Below are 15,613 nucleotides of genomic sequence, written 5' to 3'. Positions count from 1 at the left end.
TTTTTATTACTTAAATAAAATTAAAATCAGTAATTTTTCAGACACTAATTTTAATTATTTAATATATTACATATTTAAAATTAATTTTTCATAAATTTTTCTAAATTATTAGTATAAAAAAAAAAAAAAAAAAACTCATTTATTTTATGATGAAATTTAATCTTTAATTTTAAAAAAGATAATTTTGCATTCTAAAAAGTACAATAGAAACCGTCTATTTTAAATTAATGAATTGCCTGAAAAAAGGGTTATCTTGATAGGATAAATAATGTAATTTTATTACATTCATTATATCTAATGGAATTAAACCATTTCTAAAAGTGTCAAAAACTTATGTGCATCTTACACTAAAATATAAAAAGATAAGCTAATAAAGCTACTGGGTTCATACCCCATTTATAAAGGTTATAAATCCTTTTCTTTTTAATTATTAATAATTCTGCAAAAATTATATTCTTTTCAATATTACTAGTAAGAACAATAATCACAATTTCATCAAATTCTTGATTAAGAGCTTGAATAGGTTTAGAGATTAATTTATTATCTTTTATCCCCCTAATAAGAGATAATAACAACAATAATCTAATATCTACAGAAGCTTCTCTAAAATATTTTTTAATTCAAACAATTGCATCAGCAATTCTATTATTTTGTATCATCATAATATATATAGATACTTTATTATTACAAAATAATTATTTATTTAGTAAATGAATTTTAATTTCTTCTTTATTATTAAAAAGAGTTACTGCTCCTTTCCATTTTTGATTTCCAACAGTTATAGAAGGATTATCATGAAATAATAATTTAATTTTAATAACATGACAAAAAATTGCCCCTATAATATTAATTTCTTATTTAATTAATATTAATTTTATAAATATTGTTATTATTATATCAATTATTATTGGTTCTTTAGGAGGATTAAATCAAACTTCATTACGAAAATTAATAGCTTTTTCATCTATTACTCATTTAGGATGAATATTAGCAGCAATACAAATTAATGAAATATTATGAATGACATATTTTTGATTTTATTCATTTTTATCCTTTAGTATAATTTTCTTATTCAAAAATTTTGAAATTTATTATATTAATCAATTATTCAATTCATTTTTCAATTTGAAAATTTTAAAATTTATTTTATTATTAAATCTACTATCTTTAGGAGGATTACCACCATTTATTGGATTCTTACCAAAATGATTAGTAATTCAACATTTAATTATAAATAACCAATACTTATTGACAACAATTATAGTAACAATATCATTAATTACATTGGTGGAGGCTGAGCTCAGGGCTCCACCGGGGTCACAAGGTGGCGGATCGTGAACGGCCTCTAGTAGGTTAGCTGCGAATAACCAATAAGCAGTCCCCGACCAAGAGCGACCATAGAGGAGGGCGTGGCGCAAAAGGCCACACATGCCCAATGAATCTTGGTGGCAGGGCGAGTGGGTGCCGCCCTAAAACTTCAATAAGCATCCTCAGGATTGAGCCCAGTAAGATCCTGACGGCGACAACTGGAAAATGTTAAGGAAAAGATTGCTATGGGCTGGCGTGGACGGTATTCTACCATCTTAGTAGCCGAGGGTGACACCTCGTCGAAACGGCTGGTGGGCTAATATCGTCTTCGTCTCCGTCTCGTTAAAACCTTGGCAGGTCTCCAAGTACGTTCGAAGCCACGTCACCATTAAGTTGGTGGTGCAGGATCAGTTGAGATGACTCCTGACTTACGCCGGATTCTGGCTCTGAACACAGACTCTCATAAGGACCTGTGTCAACCCTCGCGTGGCCTCCCTGCACATGCAAAGATAACCACGGGAATCTAAAACGGCGACTGCACATCGGGCGGAGATAGCGGCTTGGAGCGGAGACCCAACCGAAAAGAAATGAACCAAACAATTGACACGCGTAAAAGTAACGAGGCTAATGATAGCGGTGTAACCGCTTTTCAAAGGAGCAGCAAGGTGCTCCGATCGCCGGTGTTAAAAGCCGCTAGCAATGCGACAATAGCACCAGCAGAGAAACAAGTTGGCGGGTCAGCAATGGCCAGGGACACCCCACGACGAACGCAAGGGGGGACAAAAGCTAGTAGGAAAGTAGATGCCACCCCATCTACCCCTGGACAGCAAGGTGACGGCAATGACGGGCGGGAAACCTCCGTATGCGGTGCAAGACCGGGGAGGACAAGTCAAGTTGACCTCCTCGAGTATGCAAGAGTTGTGCTGCGCAGCATGCAGGCTGCTGCGGCCAAACAGAAAAATGTGTCGATGGACATAAAGAACGGCATGGCACAACTTGAAGAGACACTGAGTCGTATGCGCTCTTTATTAGAGGGTAAAAGCGCAGAGTACACAGAACCGAAAGCGACTCGTGGGAACAAAAGAGCACGAACGAACTCTGGCTCGCAACCGGGGGCCTCGGAGGCCAAGAAAAAGTGCGATGAGGGTTCTGCGAAGACAATCTCGGGCGAGGCCTGGACGACCGTAAGGAACCGGAAAGCCAAACCACGCCCTGAGAAAGGACAAAGGACACCACCTGGGCAAGCCAAGAAGGCAAAAAGAAAAGGCAAGCCCAGAAACAGACGGGCCGCAACTTTCGTAGTTAGACCAGCCCAGGGAAAGAACTACGCCGAAGTCGTAGGAGCCATCCGGGGCGAGCTTCGGCCTGAAGATACAGGAACCGTCATAGGCTCCGTCCGAAAAACCAAATCCGGGAGTGTACTTATCGAAACTGCACGTTGCGTTCGTGCAGTTCGCAGTATTCTATTGAGAAACTGATTTCAGTGCCGCGAAGAAATGGTTCCAACATGGACAATTTCCCTTTCAGAGTAAAACTTTACAAGCGTTGATAGGTTATTTACGCCATATTCTATAATGTGCAGATAATATTGCACGCGATCGGATATTGTTTTCTCATACATCCCTGTAATGCAGATTACTAAGTCAACCACATAGCGTTGACAGTCTTTAGCAGGCGAGTCATCAGTGATCATCTGTTACTAACGTACACAAGCGAGATGAGTTCATCTCCTTTAGGGCATTGCCTAGTGGCCACAACTGACTATGTTGTACTTCCTATCCTCATATTGATCTTTCTACTCTTTAGCATGGAACACATCCAACCAAGCTTAGGGGCAGAAAAGAGAGAATAGTGGGGAAAGAAATTTATATGGGGCTTTGGACTAGCTAACTGGTTCACGGTTAGGTCAAAGTTGGACAGGATGGTTGGAGCAGGGGTTTTGTGTCAGGTCGAAGTAGGCGGCAAGCTTTAGTTGCCAATACTGCGGCGTCTTCCAAATGGAAGTAGCCGCAATGCGGTGGATGAGATGCTAATCTGTGCTCTTAAAGCCCTAACTGCAACGATACAATACATTTTGCAGGCTAGGAATATTCTTTTGGCAGAAAATGTACAATAAGCATTCTGCTGAAATTATTGGGTGATTGTGGTTTGGAGGAGTCACTGTTCAATGGGAGTAAATTCTGTACGTCTCAGCCCATTGGAAAACCCCTCTTGCTGCAGCCGCATGGAGGATAACGAAGTGAATAATCAATAAATTTTATGCTTGACTGTGCAGCTTTTGCCAGAACTAGACAAAGTTATTTTCATTTTGACTTATTAGGATCTTTGAAGGACTTGTCCCTATTCGAAACTTCATCGTTACCACGTATATAACTAACAGCTGTAGCTTATGTTAACGTTGTCTTATGTGGTATCATAGCAGACCTTCATGTTACCCAAAAGATTATATATGAATCTTGGTATACATATATTAACTCAAAACAGGGTATATGATACTCGATTCCACTCAAGCTAACGCTTCTGTGACAATTTTGTTACAATTCTCCTACAATATTCTTTTAAAAAATTTCCAGGGGTACTTTGCTCTCAACAACGTAAAATCAGTAATAAAAAGTTAATCATCAACATCAAAGCGGTGTTGTTAATTTCCCTCCCTCCTTACGGGCTAATCATTCTCCTTTTATTAATTAACGTACATATTACATACATACATATGTGTGAAAGGATGTTCACTTACCAACACCGGATGAAAATCCACACCATACATATCGTGCCATTTAACTTTGTCTAAATAGTTTAGCTCCGCTGTTGCTGGTGAAGTTCGGCGACACGTGATTCCAGTTCGCTACTCTGATTTGGCAGCAAACGAAACTCGGACACATAGCATATGGAGGGGCGTCTTTGATCATAATCGCCCAACTCAGCTATAATAGATGAGAAGGAAATTTATAAATTAGTGAAAATTTAGTTAACGAAAGGAAAACCGAGGTCAAATTCATTTAAATTTTAAGTACATAAATACCGGAATACACAAAAAAATCACTGCGTTACTCATGAAACAATTAAAGCCGACAGGTGAAGTCAATATTACAAAATGGAGTCGCATTAGACAATTATTGCCCTCATAACTTAGAGGGATACTTTTTCATTTTTCTCTACAACATTGATTTTTTCGGTATAATACAAAAATACCATATGCATGCGTTTCTGAAGTATGAAATAACATACAGGGAAATAGCGCCGCGGTTTTCTTTTGACGGCCTACATTGCTAGGCTAGAGAAAACGATAATGTTGTAATCAAAGGAACTAAATGGTGTATCTTTATTGCATTTCAATACCCTTACTTACTTACTTAATTGGCGCTTAACCGTCTAAACGGTTATGGCCGTCCAACAAGGCGCACCAGTCGCTCCTTCGCGGCGCCAACCGGCACCAATTGGTCACACCAAGGGAGTTTAAATCGTTTTCCACCTGGTCCCTCCAACGGAGTGGGGGCCGCCCTCTACCTCTGCTTCCATAGGCGGGTTCCGATAGAAACACTTTCTTGGCCGGAGCATCATCTTTCATTCGCATAACATAGCCAGCGCAGCCACTGTGTTTTAATTCGCTGGACTATGTTGATGTCTACGTATAGCTCGTACAGCTCATCATTAAATCTTCTTCGGTACTCGCAATCGTCAACGGGTAGAGGTCCATAAATCCTTCGAAGAACTTTTCTCTCGAACACTCCCAAAGCCGCTTCATCTGCTCTTGTCATGGTCCATGCTTCTGCCCCATATAGCAGGACGGGTACGATAAGTGACTTGTAGAGTATAATTTTCCTTCGCCGAGAGAGGACTTTACTTTTCCAACCGTTGGGCATGCACTCTTTCGCCCATATTTTCCTAAGAAGCTGCTGCATGCGCCTTACCAACTCCTCGCCACCGTACCTGAATAGCTCCGCAGGCAATCCATCAGCGCCCACGGCCTTGTTGTTTTTCAATCTGGTTATTGCTATTCTAACTTCATGATAATCGGGCGGGGGGACATATATGCCATCACCATCGATTGCGGGATCGGGTTCTTCATCTCTGCACGCTGAATTGCTGCCTCCATTTAGGAAAACAGAGAAGTGTTCCCTCTATAATCTAAGCACTCTCTGGACATCAGTTACAAGGTCGCCGTTTTCGTTCCTACAGGAGTTTGCCCCGGTCTTAAAACCTTCCGTCTGTCGCCGTATTTTTTGGTAAAATTTTCGGGTGTTATTCCTGGTGGCTAGCAGCTCAAGCTCCTCGCACTCACGCCTTTCTGTTTCTGCTTTTTTCTTCCTGAAAAAGCGTCTCGCTTCCTTTTTCAACTCACGATAGCGTTCACACACTCCTCTTGTCGCGCTCGCTTTTAACGTAGCCCTGTAGGCAGCGTCTTTTCTTTCAATTGAAACGCGGCGTTCTTCATCGTACCACTTGTTTTTTCGTGGTCGCCGGTAACCAATTTTTTCGAGGTGCTTTGGAAATATGCTCCCACTGCTCCTGTATTCCTTCAGGATGAGTTGTGCTCGCAGAGAACAAGTGTGAGAGTCAAGTTGCGAAATCATTGACAGTCTGTTGTGATTGAAGCTTTTCGACGTCTAGCTTCCCTTGAGTCTTTTGTTCCTTGCTTTTAGCCGCGTTGAGGCGGGTGCGTATTTTGGCTGCAACGAGACAATGGTCCGAGCCGATGTTAAGCCCTCGGATCGTGCGCACATCTAAAACACCGGAGTCATGCCGTCCGTCTATGACAACGTGATCGATATGATTGCGAGTATTTCGATCAGGATACAGCCAAGTAGCTTGATGTATCCTTTTATGCATGCATCTCTTGCTGGATATGACCATGTTTCGAGCACCGGCAAAGTCAATCAGCCTCAGCCCGTTAGGGGAAGTTTCATTGTGTAGGCTGAACTTTCCGACTGTAGGGCCAAAAACACCTTCTTTGCCTACCCTGGCGTTAAAGTGACGGGGAAGCGCTCGTATGTGCGTTCTACTTGTTCATAAAAAGTGTCTTTCACCTCATCGTCTTTCTCCTCTGTCGGCGCATGGGCGCAGATGAATGATATATTAAAAAATTTTGCTTTTATTCGGATAGCGGCGAGACGTTCGTCCACAGGTGTGAACGCCAGAACTTGGCGACAAAGTCTCTCTCCCAGCGCGAATCCGACGCCGAAACTGCGCTTATTCGAATGTCCACTCCAATATATGTCAAAATTTTTGATCTTCTTTCTTCCTTGCTTCGTCCAACGCATTTCTTGGATGGCGGCGATGTCAGATTTTGCTTTGAAGAGGACATCAACCAACCGGGCATCTGCATCAATCCCATTCAGGGAGCGGACGTTCCAGATGCATGCCCTCAATTCATTGTCCTTCAAACGTTTGCCATGGTCGTCATCAATAGAGAGTGTATTTATCCGAGACTTGTTGTTATATTTCATTGGAGTATGGTTTTACGTGGCGGGTCCCAAGCCCAGCGCACAACCCGCTCCGCGGGGGTGAAAATACTACTTGGCATGTTTATATAGCGAGCCGCTTGCTCAAAGATAGACGCCCACTTGCAGCCGCACCTAGAGGTGTACAGACGCTGCCGATGAGATCTCCCCTGGCTAGCCCTTAAACCGATTATGTAAGAGCGGCCTAGCCAGGTTGTCGCGTTCTCACATTAGCTCACCGCTAAACGGATGTTTAGCGGCTACCCAGAGGATACTTGGCCGCAAGCGACCGGCAGTAGTGAGCTGCTTGAACCGCATGCAAAAGAATCTCTCTGGCCATTCCCAGGTGAATGGCGGTCAGAAGCTTTCCCCACTTTCGTGGACTTCTACACACGGCCCCACCCTCCATTTCAATACCCACAACTATGCAATACTGAAATAGACCGCTGATGTCAATGGGATTACTGAGGATTTACAGCAATACCATGAAAATACGGTTGAGTATCTGGGAGGCCTCTGTAATACGAAAACTCGACACTAACGGTGTAACGTACTAAGACCCAACATTAACATATTAAGACAAAACGTCAGAAGGTAGGCTAACTCAGCAGATATTAGAGAATGCTGTAAAAAGATATAGTCACAGCGGTTTTAAAGCAATGACGCTTCAAAAAATCAGAGCTTATTGAGTTACCTGATGACAAGAAAGAAGTTTTGACTTATTTTATATAGCATTGGCAAACCTCGGAAATGAGAAGAACAACTTCAAATGCTTTTAGCCTTAATGTATATTGGAACGATTTTCAGATATCCCTTGTCAAATTTGGTTTCGAGACAAACCGGTTTCGGCGTTGTGCCATCATCACTGTCAATTATTGTTCTGATCTGTTGTTGTCATTTGTCTTGTATTTATAGTTCATGAGCAGTTATTGTCAAAATTGATGATTGTGTATATTTATGTGTGTTCATTCAGAACCGAGCGTGGTTTTTATTGAGCGATTTGTGGGGCTGCCTGAGGCAGGTAAAAGCCAGTAGTTCTATTTGTTTGACCTTCTTTGCGTGTTTGATGCGTTGGTGCGTTTATTTTTTTGTGTTTATTTGTTGTTGTGTTTGTCCGTTTTAACGGTGTGATTACTTTATTTCTTATAAACAAGTTTTAAAATTTTAAATTTAGTGTCAGAAATTATTTTTAACTGTTCGTTTATTATTATATTGTTGAATGTTTTCTGTTTTGTAGATTTCCATGTTTTCGAGTACGTTCAGACGTCGGGCTTGTATGTGTAGGACCATGACTAGTATATTAATTATTTTGATACAATATTTGAACCTTTAAAACTTCTTCAAAGTAATCACTCAGATACAACGGACAAACGCACAACAAAAAATAAACATAAAACCATAAACGTAACAAAACAATAAACACACAAAAAAGGTCAAACGACTAGAGCCACTGACTTCTACTTGCTTCAGTCAGCCACACAATTCGAAGACTAAAAACCACACTCTGTTCTGAATGAACAGAACATACATATTCATATACACAAACATTTATTTTGACAATACCTGCTCACGAACCTACGAACTATAAATACAAGCCAAACGACAACAGCAAATCAGAACGAGAATTAACACTGATGATAGCAGAACACCGAAACGGGTTTGTTTCGAAACCAAATTTGATAAGGGATGACCGAAAATCGTTTCAATATAAATCAATTATCCACCCTGTCGGAAAATCAACAAAACAAACTGAGTCAGCTTTTGGCCGTATTATCAAACCCGACAGCCGTTTTTCTGGCCAAGAACTAATTTACCTGCAAAACTAAAATTAAAATCTCTCCACCCACCTCTCCTCTGAAGAAGAGAGTTCATTTTCGTTTTCTCTTTTCTCGGCGTCAATTCAGTTTACTTGAATTGATCCACCAAGTTTTCCTCCTTTTCCTATCATTTTTATATTAGACTTCTCTATCTTACAGTCGAACCTAAACAATAGCGGTAGCGGAAGTCAATTGTCACTAATTTCGTATGCCAATTGTTTTTGTATGAAGCAAACCAAAATAAAGCGTCAATGCCCCGAGCGTTAGGGAAATCCGATTTCTATATCACGGTAGGAAGCGATGTTGACTAAGAAAAAAACGCCCCGCTGTCGCTCTTGTTTAGCTTTTATCGTTAGTCTCACCCTCGCTTTTACTATTAATCTTATCTCAATTTTATTCGTACTCTTTATGATAACTCTTATTCCTAGTTTTATTCTCATTCTCCCTTCTCTTGTTTCCTTTATATTTCTGTCTTTCCTCAACTTTTTGGTTTTTTCTTATGTTTCCCTTTTTCTGGTTCTCACTTCGTGTTTCCTTCACTCTTTCCTGTTAATTTCCCTTTTCCTATCCGGAAACGCATCGAATACGAGAGAGCGTACATTTCATTACAAACGTAGTAAAAAGTTTGCAAAATAGTACCAAAAACTGTCCCTCCCTACTACCTTAAAATTCATTACCGTTTTCAGATGACCTTTAAATTTTTGTCATTCTACTACTGAGTTCACCTGTTTGGTTTATTATCTAACATCTTGAGTGGATATTTCAGTAATTTTTCTATAAATCGGTTAAATGCCAGACACAATTAAGCACTTAAATATTTGCTGAAAAATTAACTATTATTTTACTTTAAAAAACTCAATTCAAAAGAAAAGTATTTATTTAAAAAATTTAGCCACTGTCTATCTATAAATGCCTGTTTATAATTTGCTTAATGAACCCGAAAATATACTCAACTCGTGCGCCTCCGTTGCAAAATTTTGCTACTATCCTCTGTCCACTTTCATCATTTCATCTATTTTATATTTGATTGCCTCTTTGCGCCTCATTAAGTGATTTTAATATAATAAATTTGTTAAGTCAATTGTTGCTTATTAATATTTTGCATAATGAGGCTGAAAGCAATTTAATGGATGTACGAGTTGGACCATATTCATATCAAACTGCATGGAGGGTTTGAAGGCGTAAAGCGGGAGAAGACACATAAATTTATATAAATTTATGGCAGTCGTGGAAGCCATGAGATGCTCTGGGACGATTGAAGTTTTTTTTTGTAATTTCTTTGACGAAGCTTACCCATCAGTAACTTTTTGATTTGATTTGGCCTTTTTTTCCTTTTCTTTCATTTCTACTTACAAGAAATTTTTAAATAAATTGGTTGAGCGGGTGGCAATAAAAAATAAATTTTTTCTTAAGAGTAAGTCGGTTCAAAAAATTGTATATTGAAGTACAAACCACAATACATACATAAAATTATCTGTACACTGAAACTTTTTTAAATAAAAAAAAAATAATAATAATAATAAATAAATAAAATTTACTTTCAATGTTTAAAGAATTTTGGTAGTCCTCTTAATGAATAAAAGTTTGAATTAAAATGTTTCTCAGTGCTACAATATTTTTGAAAAAATGTTTGTTGTCAATTTATTAGTGTAAATTTTAATATCATACCAAAATGCCTCGGCTTCATATGGAAGTGCATTTTCTTTGCATTTTCATATGAAATCCAAGCACTTTAATATTAATCTAATTTATATGTGAGGGCATATGGAAGTACTATGCAATTTCTATTTCTATTTTTCAGGGCAAAACAAAAACAAAAGTGCTATAAATGCATAGGGGTTGAGCAGCTATTCTTTAGAGTGAAGAAAAGAAAAAAAAATTCATTAAAAATGGGACTCACCATATAAATTTCATATGGGGTTTCCATGAATTGTCCCATTTTTATTGAAGTTTTTTACTACTTTATATTAAGTCCCTTTCATGTTTGTCCCCTCATTTCCTACGAATTTTTGACCCACGGAAAAGTCGTTTTCGGTAACTTCACGTTGAGCTAGACACTTGATAATCAGAGCATAGTTCAGATCTGGGAGACATTACAATGCAAGTGAAAAAAAAATTCGCCAGGTGGCGCACGGATCGAGATATACAGAAAATTAATTTTAAAATGGAAATTTTAATATCGACTTTTAACTAACTTTTCGGGGATCCAGAGATTTGAAACTTTGCACATAGTTTGCGAGTCGATGGCACTACAATTCGTGGGAAACAAAATGCCAACAGGTGGGAGACGAATCGAGATAAAAGAAAATCCCTGAAAAAACGCAGGGAATCTTGCCATCGATTTTAAGTAACTTTCCGCTGATCTACAGACTTGAAAATTGGGCCGTGAGTCAGAACCCGGTGACAATGCAATATTTAATCAATCTTTCAATCCATTTTTAATTAACTTCCCGGTTACCTAGAGACTTCTAACTTAGTACATATTTCGAGACCCGGTGACAATACAATTTCCAGATAACAAAATTCCGCTACGTGGCGCGCTAAGTGAGATAACTACAAATCCTTGAAAAATGAGGGGAATCTTACAATCGATTTTTGAGTAACTTCCCGGTGAGCTGGAGATATGAAACTTGAGCCGTAAATCAGAAACCAATGACAATAATATTATATATATATATATATATATATATAAATATTTTATCAAACAAATTCCGCTAGGTGGCGCATGGATCGATAAATTAGGAAAATTAATTTTAGTATGGGAATCTTTCAATCCATTTTTAAATAACTTCCCGGTTACCTAGAGACTTGTAACTTAGCACATACTTCGAGACCCGGTGACAATACATTCTGTAGAAAACAGTGTTCCGCTAGGTGGCGTGCTAATTGAGATAAATACAAATCCGTGAAAAACGAGGGGAATCTGGCGATCGATTTTTGAGTAACTTGCCGGTGAGCTAGAGACTTGAAGCTTGGGTCGTGGGTCAGAACCCGGTGACAATGCAACATTTGATAAAAAAAAAATTTGCTAGGTAGCACGCGGATCGAGATAGTAAGAAAACAAATTTTAATTTTGGAATTTTTAAATCCATTTTTAACTAATTTCCCGGTTACCTAGAGACTTGAAACTTTGCATTTAGTTAGAGACCTGGTGACAATACAACTTATGAAAAACAAGGTTCCGCCAGGTGGCGCGCTAATCAAGAAAATTGCAAATCCTTTAAAAACGGGGGGAATTTTGCGATCGATTTTCGAATAACTTCGCAATGACCTAGAGACATGAAAATTGGGCCGTAAGTCGGAACCCGGTGACAATGCAATATTTTATCAAAAAAGTTCCGCTAGGTGTGGCATGGATCGAGATATTGAGAAAACTAATTTTAAATTGGGATCTTGCAATCGATTTTTAACTAACTTCCTGGATATCCAGAGACTTAAAACCTAGAAAATAGTTTAAAACTCGGTGACAGTGCAATGTTTGATCAAAAAATTTGAGCTACGTAACGCACAAGATTTAGAAGATTAGGCCATACCTTCATGGCTAGCCTCCTGAGTGTTGCAGGCGTTGTAGAATTCCGCCTCGTTGAAGGCCCAACTCAATGCACGTCCTTGCATACTTTTAGGCGTACGCGACTTTCAGCACGATTCTTTTAGATTTTCAGTCGTATGCGAAATTCACCACGATTTTCAGCTGTGCAAATTAAGTAGCTGACAAACGAGGTGGAATTCTCTTGTTATGATGAGAGGTGGAATTCTGTTGTTTTCGCCAGTATTGTCAGCGAAAATTTCACTAATTCTCTTAAATCTTGCTATTTTGAACAAATAAATAAAGATAAGAATTTGCACTTAGGAATTACTTAAATTACTAATCAAAGTTGCAATTGCCTTTTTGTAGGCAGCACTAAAAAAGTGAAAATAAAAAGATGATAAAAAAGCATTAAGGACTACCTTTATATAAATGGACCAAGAAGACAATTTTTCCTTTAGTACAGAAATTGCCTTGTTGAATTTTGACTAAAAAACTTTAACAATAGCTCTTGTAAAAGAATTTTGGGATTTAAAATTATAAAGGTAGAGCGCGTGTTTAAATTTTAAATAATCAGTTAGTTAATCCCAAGTACATGGTTTGCCTTAAATTGAAAGATTGCGCTCCACCTTTATAGTTTTAAATCCCAAAATTCTTTTACAAGAGCTTTTGTTAAAATTTTTTAGTCAAAATTCAACAAGACAATGCCTGTATTAAATGAAAAATTGCCTTCTTTTTTTTTGGAACATTTATATAAAGGTAGTCCTTAAAATTTTTTATCATCTTTTTATTTTATTTTATTTTATTTTATTTTATTTTATTCTTTCGGTTATGTTTATCAATTTTTATTTTATTCACTCTTAAAGTAAACCCATTTTTAATAGCCAGCAGCTCAACAGAAAACGGCATAACTAATGTGAAATAACGAATGCGCCCAACTCTGCAGCCAGTTCGAATGCCAAGGGTAATCTGCCTTGCAATACATCTTGTTTTACTTGCAGAAACAATTGATATCTATAGGAAGGAAACAAAATCATATTTAAAAAATTTCATATAAAAGCTGCACAAGTTTAAGTAGTTTTTTAAATTTAAGAATCAGCTTCAGTACTAGTTGTGATTAACTTGTACCCTGCGGCTTCGTCGAACAAATAAAACCAAACAAAAAAATTTCTCCATTATTCAAGTTTTAATGACCCCGAAAGCAATCCCAAAATAGATACATAATGACCCTTAAGGATTTCCTAAAATTGTTCCGAAATATTTTCAAAATAGTGATCACTGCTTTGAAAACAACAGCGAAATAATACTGCAAACAATACCAAAATTATTTAAAAACTTCTCCTAAAACCATATCGAAATTATTACGAAAACAGATTCGTAATAATCTTAAATGAGTCCAAATGAGTTTCAAAGATAACCTCGCAATGAATCGTAAGCAGTTCCGATTGATTCCGAAAACAATCCTGAAACTAAATGGAACAAAAGTCCAAGGTATTTTCTAAATATTATCTGCAATCTTGGAACAATTCGTAAAGAGCTCCCACAAAGAGCTTAAAGCAATTAGTCAAATGTTTTAGTGATAAAACAAAATATACATTTTAACATTTTGAATGATCTAGAAAACAGTCCTAAAATAGTCACTTTATCACCCTTGGAGCAATTGTTCCTAAACAGCTTCGACAATGTGGCCACAACCCTTAAACCAACCCAGAAATGATACTGAAAACTATATCAAAACTGCCTTGGTACTTTTCCGAAATTATCTCCAACTAAATTCGTATATATATTGAGATGATCCTGAATTAGATAGGTAAAAAAATAGAAAAAGTAATCATAAACATTTTGTTATAGGCCTTGAGTTAGAATTCGAACCTGGAATCCTTTATCAATAGGTCGGTAAAACAACAACAATTGAGAAATTTTTAAATTTTTACAATCTTTGGACATGACGCTCTTTGTCCCAAAGTTTGGTCCTATTCTATTAAAAAAATGGAGAAAAAACAGGCCCAGCGAAGTGCGAAGAACTGATTCAACTCGGTTAGGTTAGGTTGAACTTCATAGTGTTTCCAGAATTTGTTTGACGACTAAGCGTCAAATCCCCAATTTGGCACCTGGATTTATTTTGTAGAATAACTCCACCCTTTTGGCGAATACTAAAAATTCTAAAACCTCGCTGAATTGCTGCCTCGAGATCTTGCAACCCTGCTACCCTAGTAGCTGGAGCCTTGACAGGAGCGCAGGACATGCTCAAAACTTATTCGTCTAAAAATTAAAAACCAAATTTCCTTAGTTAATTTTCATTAAAGTGCCAAATCGGATTTGAAGCTGGGTCGGTGAGGATTCCTTCCAATTAAAAATAATCGATTTCATTAAGCGTATAACCCAACCTGCGGAAGTTTGCTGTTTTTGTGGTGATCTTAAAATGGTGTATTTGGTTATGGTAATTTTCCCCAAATGGTTACAGGGCCAAACGGAAATTTCCTAAGTATCCATTTTATAATATTAGGAAAGCTCACAAACCCATAGATGGACTGATAGAAGGCAAACGGAATACTAATTGATGTTTTTAATGCTAAAAAAAAGTTGTTTGTTTAAATTTATAAATTTTGCTGCTTTCATTGAACACATCATCATGTTGTTGTTGTATTAACGACAAATACACTTCCCGAAGGTTTTGGGAGTATCATCTATGTAGACGGTCTTTTGCCGGATACAGATCCGGTAAAAAAGCACCATAAGGGTACTAGCCCGACCATCTCGGGAATGATTAATATAACCACATTAAACCTTCTAGGCTATCCCGCCCCCACCCGCTAGTACCATGATGAACTTGGGGTCGCCTCTGTCTGGCCGCGTCTGTATGCTAAATTCATATTTGTAACAGGATTCCTCTTGCCTAGGTGAGGTTGACAATTGCGTTGCGGAAGCTTTGAAAAGCTATAAAGCTTTGTATGGCGCTTATCAACCTCTTGAATCCCAACACATCATCATCAATAACATATGTGTAGGCTTTCTTTTTTTATACACCGTAGTTGTTGCTACAGCTGGCAATTTAAGTGCAATGGCAACACTCCAAGGCCGCATAATAATATAATCCAGCGTAACATAATCAATTCTCTAGCCATTCTAATGGCAATAAACATTAATAGACCTAAAACAGACTGTGTACATAAACACACAGTCACATGCACTTACAGTACATGCACATACACATACACATTCAACATCAACATCAAAAGCAACCAATTTATGCATATCTGCAATATAATATTGCCTTAACCTTTGGCTTGTATGCCGTCAATTGCGTTATATTAATAACTGATAGCAATAAGTGATTATGTGCGCTGCTTTGTTTGTAGTTGTAATAGACATTATATGTTTTTGCTTACTATAAACGTCTATGCTGATAGGAAATTCATCACAATAATCTGCGTAAATAAATACATTTGAAGTTAAAAAAAAAATTTAGTTTTAATATATTTTTTGGTCTGAGATAACGCACTGGACATTTGATTGAATTT

At 37.7% G+C, this 15,613-nt stretch overlaps 1 pseudogene; it reads right to left on the bottom strand.

Moving 5' to 3' along the window:
* Positions 1–15,613, bottom strand: part of LOC137238169 (band 4.1-like protein 4) — a 325,053-nt pseudogene that overhangs the window by 32,388 nt on the left and 277,052 nt on the right.

This window comes from Eurosta solidaginis, chromosome 1 (assembly GCF_040869045.1).
Source record: "Eurosta solidaginis isolate ZX-2024a chromosome 1, ASM4086904v1, whole genome shotgun sequence".
Classification (NCBI taxonomy): domain Eukaryota; kingdom Metazoa; phylum Arthropoda; class Insecta; order Diptera; family Tephritidae; genus Eurosta; species Eurosta solidaginis.
Note: the sequence above shows the minus strand (reverse complement) of the source record. Positions and strands in the feature narration are given on the sequence as shown.